This window comes from Sphaerodactylus townsendi, linkage group LG02 (assembly GCF_021028975.2).
Source record: "Sphaerodactylus townsendi isolate TG3544 linkage group LG02, MPM_Stown_v2.3, whole genome shotgun sequence".
In the NCBI taxonomy this organism is placed as follows: domain Eukaryota; kingdom Metazoa; phylum Chordata; class Lepidosauria; order Squamata; family Sphaerodactylidae; genus Sphaerodactylus; species Sphaerodactylus townsendi.
This window is the reverse complement of record NC_059426.1, coordinates 121405639-121419377: the sequence shown is the minus strand read 5'-3', so window position 1 is coordinate 121419377 and position 13739 is coordinate 121405639. Positions and strand designations below refer to the sequence as shown.

The window sequence follows — 13739 nt, the reverse complement described above, 5'->3', positions numbered from 1 at the left end:
GTGCTCATAAGGGTTCTGGAAGGTACTCATTGACCGAACACCCACTGCTGGTGTTCCCCAGCCTTGCCCTGCTCTGGCACGAAATGTCATGCCAGAAGTGCTCTCGCTTTCCCCTGGAGCAAGAGGAAGCACATCAGGACAAGAAATCTTGCCCCAACATGCCTCCTCTCTTGGCATACCACACACAGGAAGGACATCGAGACGAGATTTATTGCCCCAACATGCCTCCTCAGTGCACCACAAACAGGAAGTGCATTGGGACAAGATACCTTGCCTTAATGCATTTCCTGTCCCACCATGTGCCTCTGTGCTCGTGGGTAACTGGCCACAGTCTTTCAGGAATAACACTACCAAATAGCTAAGGGAGACAGGAACACCCACAAATTCACTGCAGATTCAGCAGGTGAGTTTGCATGGGAATTGTTACCTCACTAGAATTCTGTCAAAAACTGCAGTGTGCACTGACTAGAACAATATTAAATATCATGCTCCAACTAGTCAGTCAAAAACACAAAGTATCTCCTCAGTTGATCATGCCTAACAGCCCCATCCAAAGGGGGGGGGGCTGAATCTGCTCATTGGAGAAGTGCGCTGGCCGTGCTGGCAGATTTGCCATCCCTGGAATATTTGTCCCAGCAGAGGGGAGAATCTGGCAGGATGTAGCAGCCATGCCCCCCCCCCCCCAGCACTGGAAAGTGGCACCAAATGCAGCACCAGCATCCTAGCACCCCTTTACCCCGCCACTGGTGTAGAGTGGCTGGGGGTGTGGCTGGGGGAGGAGTGGACATTAGTTGGCTCCTGCCCAACCATTCACTGCACTATGCCAATCATTCTCTGCACTGGACTGGAATTGAAACTTATGCTCTCCTTTTGGGTAGTGTAAGTCTATGAATCCCAATGGGGGCTTCTTGCTGGTGGGGAGGCTTTCACGCTTGTGCAATCTCCCCGAGCCACTGAGAAGCCCTTTTAGGAGCAGCGGGGCAGCACTGCTGTGGTGCCGTAGCCAGCAGCCTAGACTTGTGGAGGGGGCAGCCCAGAACTCTAGTAGGAGAGGCCTTGATCTCCATTTTTCTTCACCCTTGGTTTTGATGATGACACTTATTGAACATGCCCTTGTTCTGGTAGAGTGTGAGGCATACAAGGCATAGACAACAGGGGATAATCAGCAAGTATCAGTAGCACATGGAAAACTGTTTTTCATGTGAGAGAAAATGTATATGAAATCTAGTCAGCTCACGCTTCAGCTCTTTCTCTTCTTTTTTTAAAGAGTTCTGTTCTGTCTCTCAGTCGTAGATTTTTGAAGCAGCTTTCAATGAAAAGCAGAAAAACTATAAAAGCTCTCATTGAAACAACATGCCACACTGGCAACTTGTGCAGTGCAATTGTGAGGGTGGGAGGATGGGGGAATTGCGCTGCAGCCAGGGACGTCACAGTCATGTGTCACGGACAGCAAGATGAAAGTGACTCTGCTCCTTTCCCTGTAAATGAGGTCTGTGCAACTCAGTGGGTTGTGCCACTAATTTTGCTGGCATTAGTCTGCACCGGCAAATGGGGGCATTCCTGGACCAAAAGGACTCAAGAAGTTGCCTAAAGCTAGCCCCACCCCTGGGAACCTTCCTTTGGCACTGATGCAGGCTTCTGCATAATTACATTTGTGTTCGGTCAGAAACAATGTCTCTTTGCAGCAGTTTATGATGTGTTCTCTTGAGGCTATAGTATACACAGGGGGAAAGCAGACTGAAATGGCTAGCCAATATTCACTTGACTGACCACAGATATTACTTCCATGGAAAGATTCAGAAGGGTTTTCTTTTACAAAAGTTCAAACATAACAGATCAATTCAACTCCATCATGACTGTACAGCTAATTAAAACTGAGGAAAAAGTGGACATTCTCCATTACTTTTGCTAATAGGCAAGACATTAGAGAATGTATCAGATCATGCAAAACTAAAGTCAATATTCACAAAGCCTAAAGAGTTTCAATGTCATTTAGCAAGAAGATTTGAGAAATGAAATTATTTTGTGACTCTGGAAACAAGGACTTTAATAAGCTCTTGCACTCCAAACATGTAATATAAAGTGATTTTAACAGCAATATTAATATACAAACCAGTAAAGAACATATCATAATTAATGCTCACCCATTTTAGAGATGCAATAATTGGAGCTCTAAAAATCAAAGGATCAATATGGTAGATGTGTTGTGTGTGTGTGTGTGTGTGTTGGTTGTAGTGGGTTTTCCGGGCTGTGTGGCTGTAGTCTAGTGGATCTTGTTCCTAACATTTTGCCTGTGTAACCTCTTTCTGTGGGTTCTGTGGGGCAGTACTTGGAAGGAGTTGCAAAGAACTAAGTTTAAACAAAACAGTTTACTTCTCTTAACAAATAACACTTTTAAAACATTGAACATTTACACTTTACAGTCCTGTTAAGTTTGCATTTTTGAGTCCTTATATTTACAGTCTACTGATATTGCCAAGTCCAATTCTTCTTTGCTGGTGGTTGGTTTTGAAGACTTCAGAGGCCTGGTGAACGGGATTCAAGGTGTTGAAGGTTCCCAGAAAACTCTCAGCATTTACATACACAAAAACCCTGAAACAATAAATTCTAACATTTACAATATAGCAAAAAAATAAACTCCCTTCCCACTAGTTCCCCACAACATTGCAGTTACCTTAAACAAGGTGTTAAGGGCTTAATAAAATCAATCAAGGTCCCAGCCTGGTAGCCTTGCTTCTTCCAACCTCATGACTTCTGCAGTATTCTGCTTCTTTTCAGACTCCACCCCTTTCTGGGTCATCCCATTCTTACAGAGGGGTTACACCTGCATCTGTGGCTGGCATCTTCAGAGGTGTATTACAGAGGGAAGTCTGTTACACTGTTATCCCTCTGTGATACACCTCTGAAAATGGCAGCCATAGATGCAGGCAAAACATTAGGAACAAGATCCACCAAACCACACAGCCCGGAAAACCCACTACAACCAGTTGAATCCAGTCGTGAAAACCTTCAACAATAGATTCTCAATTGCTTTTTATATATGAGTTTACTAACTATAAAGGAAGGATTACAGAAATATAAAATTAGAAATCCTTTCTTTCCTGTTACACATCTACATTACTGTACGTTTGATTACATCTTGGTACCTATCTGCTGTCTCGTGATCATGGTCATGGTGGTGGTGTCATGTCTGCTCAAACAAAGAAACAGAGTTCACTTTATAACTTCAGGTGTACCTGCTCACTGACATGTAACCAATGGCTATCTGAGTGACCAATAGCGAATCAATAGAGCAGGTTATAAACAGTGACTTCAGCAACTTGTTTACATACAAACAATTAACCCTTTTACAACTGAGGTTTGACAAACACTTGCAAAATCCCAACAAGATGACAATGAGTTTATAGGTAAAGACCACCTGCATATCTGAGCACCCTGATCCTCGCTCTTCTTGACCTCCTCAGTTGGACTAGGTGAAAATTTTCAACCAGTTATGATTTTAAAGACAGCAATGAACTGTTCAGAACATTGAAGTGAAGTAGTTGACTGGCTGATAGGGCCTTTTTGTGATAGCACCTCATCTGAGAAGTATTCATCCCACTGTTACATGTCTGCAACCTAGTAATTTCAATTTTAGGTACAATGTGAAGACCTCTCTGTCTAGGTCACAGGCAAGTTTATGGCTGAGGTGGGGGGTTGGCTGAACTTCTGATTCTCTTGCAAACTTTTAAGATGTCTTACAGTACAATCCTGGGGAGATGAGTGAAACAGCTCGGGAGATCATGCGACTCTGGTACTGGTGAAAATGCCACTTGTGCCAGAACAAGGGACATTTACATCAGTGAAAAGGCACTTATACTGGTCCTGGGAGCCACATGGCAGCACAACACCCAGCTGCCAGAGCAGCTGCAGTGCCAGTGCTATTCTGGCACAGGAGACCACACCAGCACTTAAGGGGGCATCCCTGGGGGCTGGGCAGCCCCATCCAAGAGCCAAGCGCCGAACTCCAATGCCACAGCTGTGCCCAGTCGCTGCCCCCAAAGAGGCTTTCTAGTGGCATGGTGAGGCACAAAACGTGAAAGACACGCACACACCTCTACTGAGAAGCCTCTATGGGCCTCAAGGGACTTACACTGCCCAAAAGGGTTGCTTAAGTCTGGACCATAGACCACCGGCATAATGCTGGCAAAGACCGGGACCCTGAGGGCAGGGGCCCTGGGAGACTGGCACGGTGTTCAGTACCGCATTCCAGTTCTAGGAGGGCACTGCCAGTCACACACTGGCGGGATTACCCCTCTGCTGCAGTAAGTGCCCCAGGGAGGGCAAATCTGCTGACATGGCAGCACACCACTCACAAGAGCGATTCACGTTCCCCACCCTTTGGATTAGACACTTGGTCAGTTTTCTTAGCCCTTTCAGGCTGGGAACACCCCCACTTGCCATTGCAGACTTATGCTGGCAAAATCAGTGGGGCCCACTGAACTGCATAAACTACTTTCACCAGGGAAGGAGTAGAATCACTTTCAGCATGCTGCACCATCCCTGGCCACATTGCAACCCTTCCCTCCCACCCCCCACTCAGGATTGCGCTGCTCTGGCTGACAGTGTGACATGTTGTTTTAATGGGTGCTTTTAAAGTTTTCATGCTTTTCATTGAAAGCTGCTTCAAAAGCCTATGGTTGAGAGGCAGAATAGATCACTTTCAAAAAAGAGAGAGAGAAAGAAAGAGCTGAATCATGAGCTGAGTACATTTCATAAACATTTTCTCTCACATGAAAAAAGTTTAAATCTCTCCCTGGGCCCTGGTGCCATTTTCCTGATCTGGAATGTCAGGCTGCCCCACTATTGCAAATATTGGGATATCCTTACCTATACTCTTATTTCCACCATGTACAAATAGCAGCTACCAGGAGAACTGATGTGTGTAGGGAGATTTAATTCCCTCTCCTTCCACAACTCCTCACCCACCTTTAAGAAGAAAAAGAGGAGTTTGGATTTATATCCCCCCTTTCTCTCCTGTAAGGAGACTCAAAGAGGCTCACAATCTCCTTTCCCTTCCTGCTCCCCACAACAAATACCCTGTGAGGTGGGTGGGGCTGAGAGAGCTCTAAGGAACTGTGACTAGCTCAAGGTCAGGGGTGTACCGCCCACGGGAATGGGGGGTCAAATGACCCTGGGCTCAATGGCAGGGAGCGCAAAATCACCCCACCCCCCTTCTCCCCCACGCTGACCCAGCTTGGAAGAGCTGGGTTGGCGCGGGGGAGGCGCCTAAAGACAGAGCCACCCTGCTGCCAGGCAGCACACCCTTGGGGACGGGGTTCAGGGAAAGGGGGGAGCTAGGATGGGCACTGCAGAGGTAGGCCAGCTCCTGGGCTCTGCTGTGGCACCCTGCCCCGTCCGCCTATCTGCAGGCCGGCTTCTGCCTTCCTTCCCCAGGGCTTAGGGAGAGCAGGAGGAGGCCTGCAGTGAGGCAGGGAGAGCTCAGGGGAGCTTGGACAGGTGCTGCAGCAGTAGGTTGGTCCAGGAGCCAGACTGCCACTGCATCGCCCATCTGAACCGCCCCCAAGCCCCGCCCCCGAGAGCAGGGGCAGTGGGCGCACAGAGCAGGTGTTGTCCCCGGGTGCCATTCCCCCTATACGCCTCTGCCCAAGGGCCCCCAGCTGGCATGTGTTGGAGTGCACAAGCTAATCTGGTTCACCAGATAAGCCTCCACAGCTCAAGTGGCAGAGGAATCAAACCCGGTTCTCTAGATTAGAGTGCACCTGCTCTTAACCACTACACCACACTGAGAAAACACTCAAATCTCTTTTACACAAAACTCTTAGTGTGTCTACTCATGTGGCCCTTAGTGAACTAGTTGTGGTAGAATGAAGAAAAAGATCAATATACAGATGTAGTCCCCTGAAAATTATGCAGGATAAAAACCATGTTTGAATGTGCCCCTATACGCTTATGTTTGGAGCCAGAGTGGTGTAGCAGTTAAGAGCAGTGGGCTCTTTAATTTCCCACTCTTCCACAAAAAGCCTGCTGGGTGACCTTGGGCTAGTCACAGTTCTCTCAAAACTCTCTCAGGTCACCTACCTCACAAGGTACCTGTTTGAGGGGAAGGGGGAGAGAAGGCTTTTTTTAGTTACTTTGAGACACCTTAAGGAAGAGAAAAGTGGGTACGAAAAACAGCTCTTCTTCTTCCTCCGTGTGTACACATACTAGAGCTAGACTGGAACATCAGCCTTGCCAAGAAACATTGGTAGGCAATGAAACTGCCAATGCAGCACAGACACATGGACATACATGCACTCACATACAAGCACTGAAGCCACCTCAGATGATATAACAGCAACTATGAACAGACATAGCACACAAACCAAAGAATACAAGGTCAAGTGTTTTTTTCTCATTAACAATTTTTGTGCCATTCTCAAACAGCAACCTTGGCAGTAAAAGCCAAACCTTGCAAAAATCCACCTATATAACCCAACAAGGTTCTGACCACTGCAGACAATTTCACATTACTGGCTCTCAAATATGTTTCATATTAATCTCAAAATAAAATCCAAATTAAATATCAAGGTACAATATCAGTCAGCTCACGAATAAATAGGTTCTGATCCCTTCCTGAGAGAAAGCCCACTGAATAAAATGGACTTCAGAGTAGACCTGCTTTGAATTGCTCTCTTCATCAAATGCCCTCTAAACTGCTTTAATTTAGATATAGAAATTCAGACACATGTTTTAAATTAGGAGCAAGCCAAAAATGAACAAGCCTGTTTATGAACAAAGAGTTGGACATTCAAGACATCTATACACCTTTAAGTTCACTTTTTAAGTCAACTGGCTTAGAAGGGATAAGTCTTAGGAATGCATTTTTGGATTCACACGCCAATTGTGACATTTTGTACAACATTGGACCTAATTCTCTTTCAGCCATCTGTAAAATGGGAACAAACACACTGTTCAGAGCTGTTTCAAGAACATGAAAGATTGTTCAGCACTTTTCAAATTTAAACACAACTGGAGTGCTGTGTGGTTTCCCGGCTGTATGGTCGTGTTCTAGCAGCATTCTCTTGAAAGCCTTTGACAATACATTAGACACAACTATTTACATGCTCAATAACAACAGAAAGCAACTATTCTGCTATCAGCATTGCAGGCTGAATTCATTATAATTATTTTCTTCCTTGGAAATAGTTGAGAAATGCTCATCTATTACATTTTTACCCCATCCTGCTTCCTTAAGGAGCTCAAGGTGGCATGCATAGATCACTTTTCTTCTTTTATTGCTGAATGGAGATTCAAACCCAATATTGGTCTGACACTAATCAGTACTCTGCACAGTACGTCTCAACAGACAGCTGTAATCGGCAAACAGGTATCTATCATGATTCAGCAAGAATATGTTGATAGAAACACATAAGTTTTTCCTCAGCACATCAGCACATGGATGAAGATATTATGGCTGCATATTTGGGAGCTCTGCAAATGATTCTCTGAACTGGATTGGGAACTCCACACAAATAAACAAATGGCCGGAAGAGTACCTTATTTGCTAAGTATGGAGATCAATCCAGTGCATACACAACCCTCTCTTTTACCACTGGGTCTGGGTTTATTTAAGCTGACAGCTTATTTATTTAAGCTGACAGCCTTCTGGATTGAGGAGCTACTTATGTAACTGAAACCCTGAGCAGAATTCTTATTTAGTTCAATGGGAGTCCATAAGATTTGTTCCACCCAGTTATGTTTCTACATCTGGCCCATCAAGTATCCAAATCTTTACATGTTCACTTTAGCAAAGCTTAGCTCATTTTTTTGCATACATGAAATTGTGACATCCCTTCCATGGAAATAAGGAGTAAAGCTTTTATAGGTAGAATGAATGCAAAATTATCTGCTTTCAGGAGGGAACTAGCAGGACAGAGTATTTCTTAAAAGAGCTTTAAAAATAAAGCCCTAGGCATCACCGTGACACTACTGCTTTACCAATAATCAATTCTTGTAAAACCTTTGGCTTATCTTGCATCTTGTTTCTTAATCCTCCATTTATGACATCAAATTCCGTTGCTAGGGTGATATTTACGCAGATCACTATGACTTTAGGTAGACAGACAAATGCCTAGCTGTTATGCATTAAAAAACCTGCACACACATTGTAGATCTGTGTCATTCAGGAGAAATTGTTTTCCAAAAGGAAAGCTAATCAGTCGTTACAATTTAAAGTTCTGTAATTATGCTTATCCTTAAAGAGAACTGAAACATTCCATTTGTAAGGCGCACACCTAACTTCAAAACCTCACTGAGATTTTTCATCAGGCATGACAACTTGTCACTAGAAAACAGGGTATGAGCGCTGGCTAATGTGGTGATTCAGACATTTTTGCAGAAATTTCTTTTCAAAAATATAATGCCATTGTGAATATTAGTTGTCTTAGGCCCTGCCCACATGATCTGTTTATAGCACAACAAATGTACCATTGCTTATTTGTTGTGCAGGATCATCCAGACATCTTCCCTTCAGGGAACACTACTGGTTTCAAAAGACTGCATTTTGCCAGTACTCAAAGTATAGCATGTGTTTGTTATTGGCAAAAATAGTCTTTTTCTCACATGACAAGGTTGCTGCTGTCTGAAACAGGAAGCAAGATAAAAAATTGAACCCATAACTAAAAATAGGTTCAAAATTATTTTTTGACAGTGAATTCAATCCAAATCAAAAATCTCTCCATTACCTTGAACCTAAACTGAACTCTCCGACCCAATAACCAGTTTTTTAAAAGTTGTCCAAAAATTAAGACGATTCTTTGACGATGGTGACTAGAAAGACACAGCAGGCAAAGGAGTATTTCCCAAGAAACCATAGGAAAAGAGGGAAGCGGTAGTAATAAGCACTTGGAAAGCACTATTGGGAACACAACTTGCAATGCTGTGTTTAAAGGCACTTGAGGAATAAAGAGGGAAAGAGCATTTGCATGGTGTGGTTCTGGGGTGGGGTGTCAGAAACAGTAATGACAGTGAGTGTGAGACAAGGGCAGCAGAGGTTACTGCCTCCCAAAGTCTGCTACCTGAGGCCACCACTTCATCTCGTTTGATTATAGAGCCAGACAGTAAACCTCTGAGCAGTAATTCAAACTTACATTACTTCAGAGCTTCCATTTACATATCACATTACTGGAGGTTATTATCTATCGAAGGCCTTCTTTTAAAAGCCAGCAGACGATCATTACATTTTGTGGTTCTATATTAATTGTACTTGAAGAAGTACTGCCTTTTAAAATCTTGACCCTACTTGTCCTCAACTTCAGGCATCTCTGAGTTCTAACACCAAGTATAAAATTATCATTCATAATTTTACACACTTGACATTTGCCAACTTGTTTTTTCTCAACTAAAAACTCTCATATTTTCCAGCCTTTTTGCTTAAGTCCTCCCTCAGTTCAGTTCCCTCTCTGTTTTATCAGTTCAACTTGCTTTAGATGTACAAGTGAACCATCTGTGGCCATACCCGAGATACACAATAAAGTGGCACTGTGCTTGCTGTTCTTTGTTCCCAGAATAAGCAAGAACTACCCTGAAATGAACTAAAATTATATTTTACTTTTTCCTACATAACATATAGTGAGATAATCCCTGTTCCCTAAGGCTATGACTGACAAATTTCTAGAGAATGTAATATCAGTGAACAAAATGGCATATTAAAAATAAAATCCCTTAAAGTTCAATGTTCATAAAGGTTTCCATTAATTTTATTGTGATCAACCTGCATGAGACCTGTCGGAGCACAAAAGAACAGCACCTTGGCTCATTCCGCACATGCAGAATAATGCACTTTCAAATTGCTTTCAGTGCTCTTTAAAGCTGTGCGGAATAGCAAAATCCACTTGCAAACAGTTGTGAAAGTGGTTTGAAAATGTATTATTTTGTGTGTGCGGAAGGGGCCCTTGTCCTGATGAGCCTTCAATCTAAAACCTGAGACAATAAAAACACAAAAGGGAGAAGGGAATACACAGGACAAATGCAGGAGTTCCTTCCAGGGACGGGATTCTGGACTGTACATCAAAAGACCAAGATACTCACGAGGGAGCTTTGCCTTCAAGAAGCAAGTTGGCTATGCCACTTCAGGCAGCAGGTAAGTGATCCCGTCTTAGACTGTTCTTTTGCATAAAAATCTCCATGCAAGTAGAAAAGTCGAACAGCGGAAAGAAGGAAATGAGTCAGGTGGCATCATGGTGATATTCTGGGAGGCAACTCCAGGCCGAAGTGGGGGGGGGGGGGGGGACTATAGAACTATTTTAAGGCGCAAGATTCCTCCAGAAACTTAGGGCAGAGGTTAGGGAAGTACAGAAATAAAGATTTATTGGGATATGAGAATAGAGAGATAAGAGGGAATGCAAAGCCAATGAGAACTTCGAAGATAAAAGCCAGAACTCAGTATTAGGGTTTGGCAGTGGGCAAAAGTCAGTGTAGGAAAGAAGAACAATGACAGAAGGGAATGATTTAAATGACATCATGCTGGGCCGAGGGGAAGAGACCAACGCAGGAAAACAGAAGATCAGAAGAGAGGAGGCTGCAATAATCAAGACAAGACCAGAAAGTGAACCGGAGTTTTCACTAAGGAGGCTGAGAAGAAGTGTTGTGGTTTTGCAAAGCTGTGAAAGGAGAGGCAAGGAGGCATTTGAGCAGCCCTTAGTAGAGCACCAGAAATAGAGGAGGCACTGAGTATTAATATGGTTAGTATATATCAGAGAGATATTACAGCAGACAGAGAGAAGGAGATGGGGCAGACAGTTCACTGAAAAACTGGGGAAAATGAGGCAAGAACAAAGGACAGGGAAGATGAGAAAATAAAGACATTTATAGAATTAATTAACATTCTAACCAATGCTGGTTTTATATTTACATCACAAAATGATAAAAGCACTGGCCACTGAAACTTTATGTATGAAAGTACTCTCTGGATCAAGACTTTAGCTGCTTGAGATGAATAAGTGAAACCAACAAGGGACTTCTCCAGACTTGGCCAAGACTTTCAGATGTTGTGAGTCACATATTTTCAGGCAATCTTCTCTGGAGCTCCAGAGAAGTGGATTTTGAGAAGGCTGTTTAGATAGGGAGTCTTCCATGATTCCCTAATATCGAACAAATTTACTCATCCCACAGGTTTCAATTGAATTTATTTCCATATAATAATGCTTTAAGGTTGCAGCTTAAAGGCTCCATTTCTATATTTTTCTGTTGTCTTACGTTTCTCTAATTGAATTAAGGAAACGCAGGAAAGATGCTGATGCTGAAACCATAGATAGGATTAGGTATACTTACTTGGAAACAGCTTCCATTGAAATCACTAAGACAAAAGTTAAGCTGGCGCTGCTTGGGACCCATCAAACCAAATCCAAGACTATGGACTATCTAATATCATCTCCACTTCTGCAGTCTTAGCCAAGCAATGGACATGTATTAAACTTTGGTGAGCCACCATTCAAGATTATTGAGCTATGTCACCTTGAAGGGTCCCAAGACCAACAGGCTTGTAAATGTGCTGAGGATGTAGAGCTGTCAACAGTAATATCTATCACATTTTTATTCACCCTTCCTCCAAAGTACTCAAGGAAGCATACATGGTTTTATGCTTCCAGTGTTCACAACCTTACACTATACCACAACATTACTTGTTCCTTTTAGAAATTCTCTTTGTTATCAGAACAACTAAGGCTGTAACAGCAACCCCACTCAATACGAAGCAAACAAGCATTCAAAACATTATTGCCCTTCTCCTTTTACAAATTATTTCAGGCACACTGAGCCTAAGATGTTTTCACATCAGGGATCACAGGCTGTTCCAACTCTTCTCATCCTCCTGGCTCTGGTCTATGGGGCACTTTTCACTGGGTTTCATGGGGCTGGTAGAAACATTTATTGGTCCATCAAGGTAACACTGCATAAGTGGATTCCAGCTGTGTGAGAATGGGGCTCATGAGGGAAGGAGCAGCTAACTGGCTTTTTCTTAGAATTCTATAACACACAATAGGACACAGAATCATAGAGTTGGAAGAGTCCAGTCATACCCCCTGCCATGCAGAAACACACAATCAAAGCACTCCTGACAGATGGCCATCCAGTCTCTGTTTTAAAACCCTCCAAAGAAGGAGACTCCACCAAGACAGTGTATTCCATTGTCAAACAGGCCTTACCATCAGGAAGTTCTTTCCAATGCTTTTCCACTAGTTTGAATCCATTACTCCATGTCCTATTCTCTACATGAGCAGAAAACAAGCTTGCTCCATCTTCGACGTGACCACCCTTCCAATATTTAAACATGGCTATTAAGTCACCCCTTAACCTTCTCTTTTTCAGACTAAACAGACCTTTTACCATGTTGGTTGCCCTCCTCTAGACATGCTCCAGCTTGTCAGTATCCTTCTTGAACTCATGGACATATGGAAAGCTCCTGTCTAGATGTCCCTGAAGACTCTCCTTCCTCCTCTGGAAGCCTGCATCATCTTACATACACCATGGGAGAAAAGGTTTTCTTAAACCCACGCATTTAATTTTGTTTTATTTGTAAGCACAACTAAACATTATGTAACAAACGTTTCCTACCAACTGTTTAATGCACAACCCCATTATGTCAAAATATCTGGATTTACACACATGTTTAAATATTCCATTTTTGAAGGGGTGTGCATAGAGCAGCTGAAAACTGGCTATCTTAATATCACTTGTGAAAACACCCTTACAATGCAAAGCTTGTTTACTTGAAAGAGATTTCAGCAGGGCATACTGAATTAGGGAATACTTTGAAATACACATGTTTAGAAATGCAAATCCAGAGCCAGCTGGCTTAAATTCACATCCTTTCCCCCAGGGTTGTGCCTCAAGCAGCTGAAATGCAGGTGGATGATAGACCCTTATTTTTCCACAGCTTGACCCTCAAAAGAGACGAACTCGCCACAGCTCCCAAGTATGTTGGCTTGATTGTGGCCCTGTGGCTCCATTGTGCTTGTAGTTAAAACCAAACCCAATTCTTTGAAGATGGAGAACTTGCAACCCCCCATTTGCAGCCAAGTGCCTGGGTTTTTAGCTCCACATATGACAGATGCAAGGATGTAGCTTCCCAGCTATGTTTATTATTATTGTTACAATACTTATTGTTTGCTGCATTTGAAGAGTCCATAGTATTGCTAGGAAACTCCAGTTACCCCCCACCTCCCATTCATTGATAAATTCAACTGTCGCAGCAACAAGCTAGGGACAACCAGTTGAACTAAGCCGGGAGCGTAGGACTCCTCAACAATAATTCAGAGGCTCCCGGCTTAGTTCAGAAAACTGAGGGCCCCCTTCCTCTCTCTCCCCACGATCCTCCAAGAGAAGCCGGCAAGCCCTCACGCCGCCTCTCTCCAACGAAACCCATCGTAAGCAAAGTGCTCTACACCCAAGTGGAACGCAGCGTGGAGGAAGCGTTTACAAGCATCCAGTGAATTCATTTCCCCTCTTGTTTACCCACAACCACAGGCACTGAATCCACGGAGGAAAAGAGGGGAGCGGGGGGCGGGGGGGCGATGCCGAAAAATGTGCGCTGTTTATTTTAATCCTCAGTCTATGCGGGTCGCTCCACAGTACACACCGAGCACGCTTAGACTGCGGTTTGATTTCGCAGACGGGTGTGTGTGTGTGTTTATAAAATCAGCACGCCCCTCCCTTTACAGTGGGAAAAAGGAAGCAGAAATCAGGCCACGCTAGCCCCC

The 13739-nt window shown here is 43.6% G+C and overlaps 1 protein-coding gene across 3 annotated transcripts in view; it reads right to left on the bottom strand.

Moving 5' to 3' along the window:
• Nucleotides 1-13739, bottom strand: part of RGS6 (regulator of G protein signaling 6) — a 244991-nt gene that overhangs the window by 230713 nt on the left and 539 nt on the right. The gene's annotated exons all lie outside the window — the stretch shown is intronic.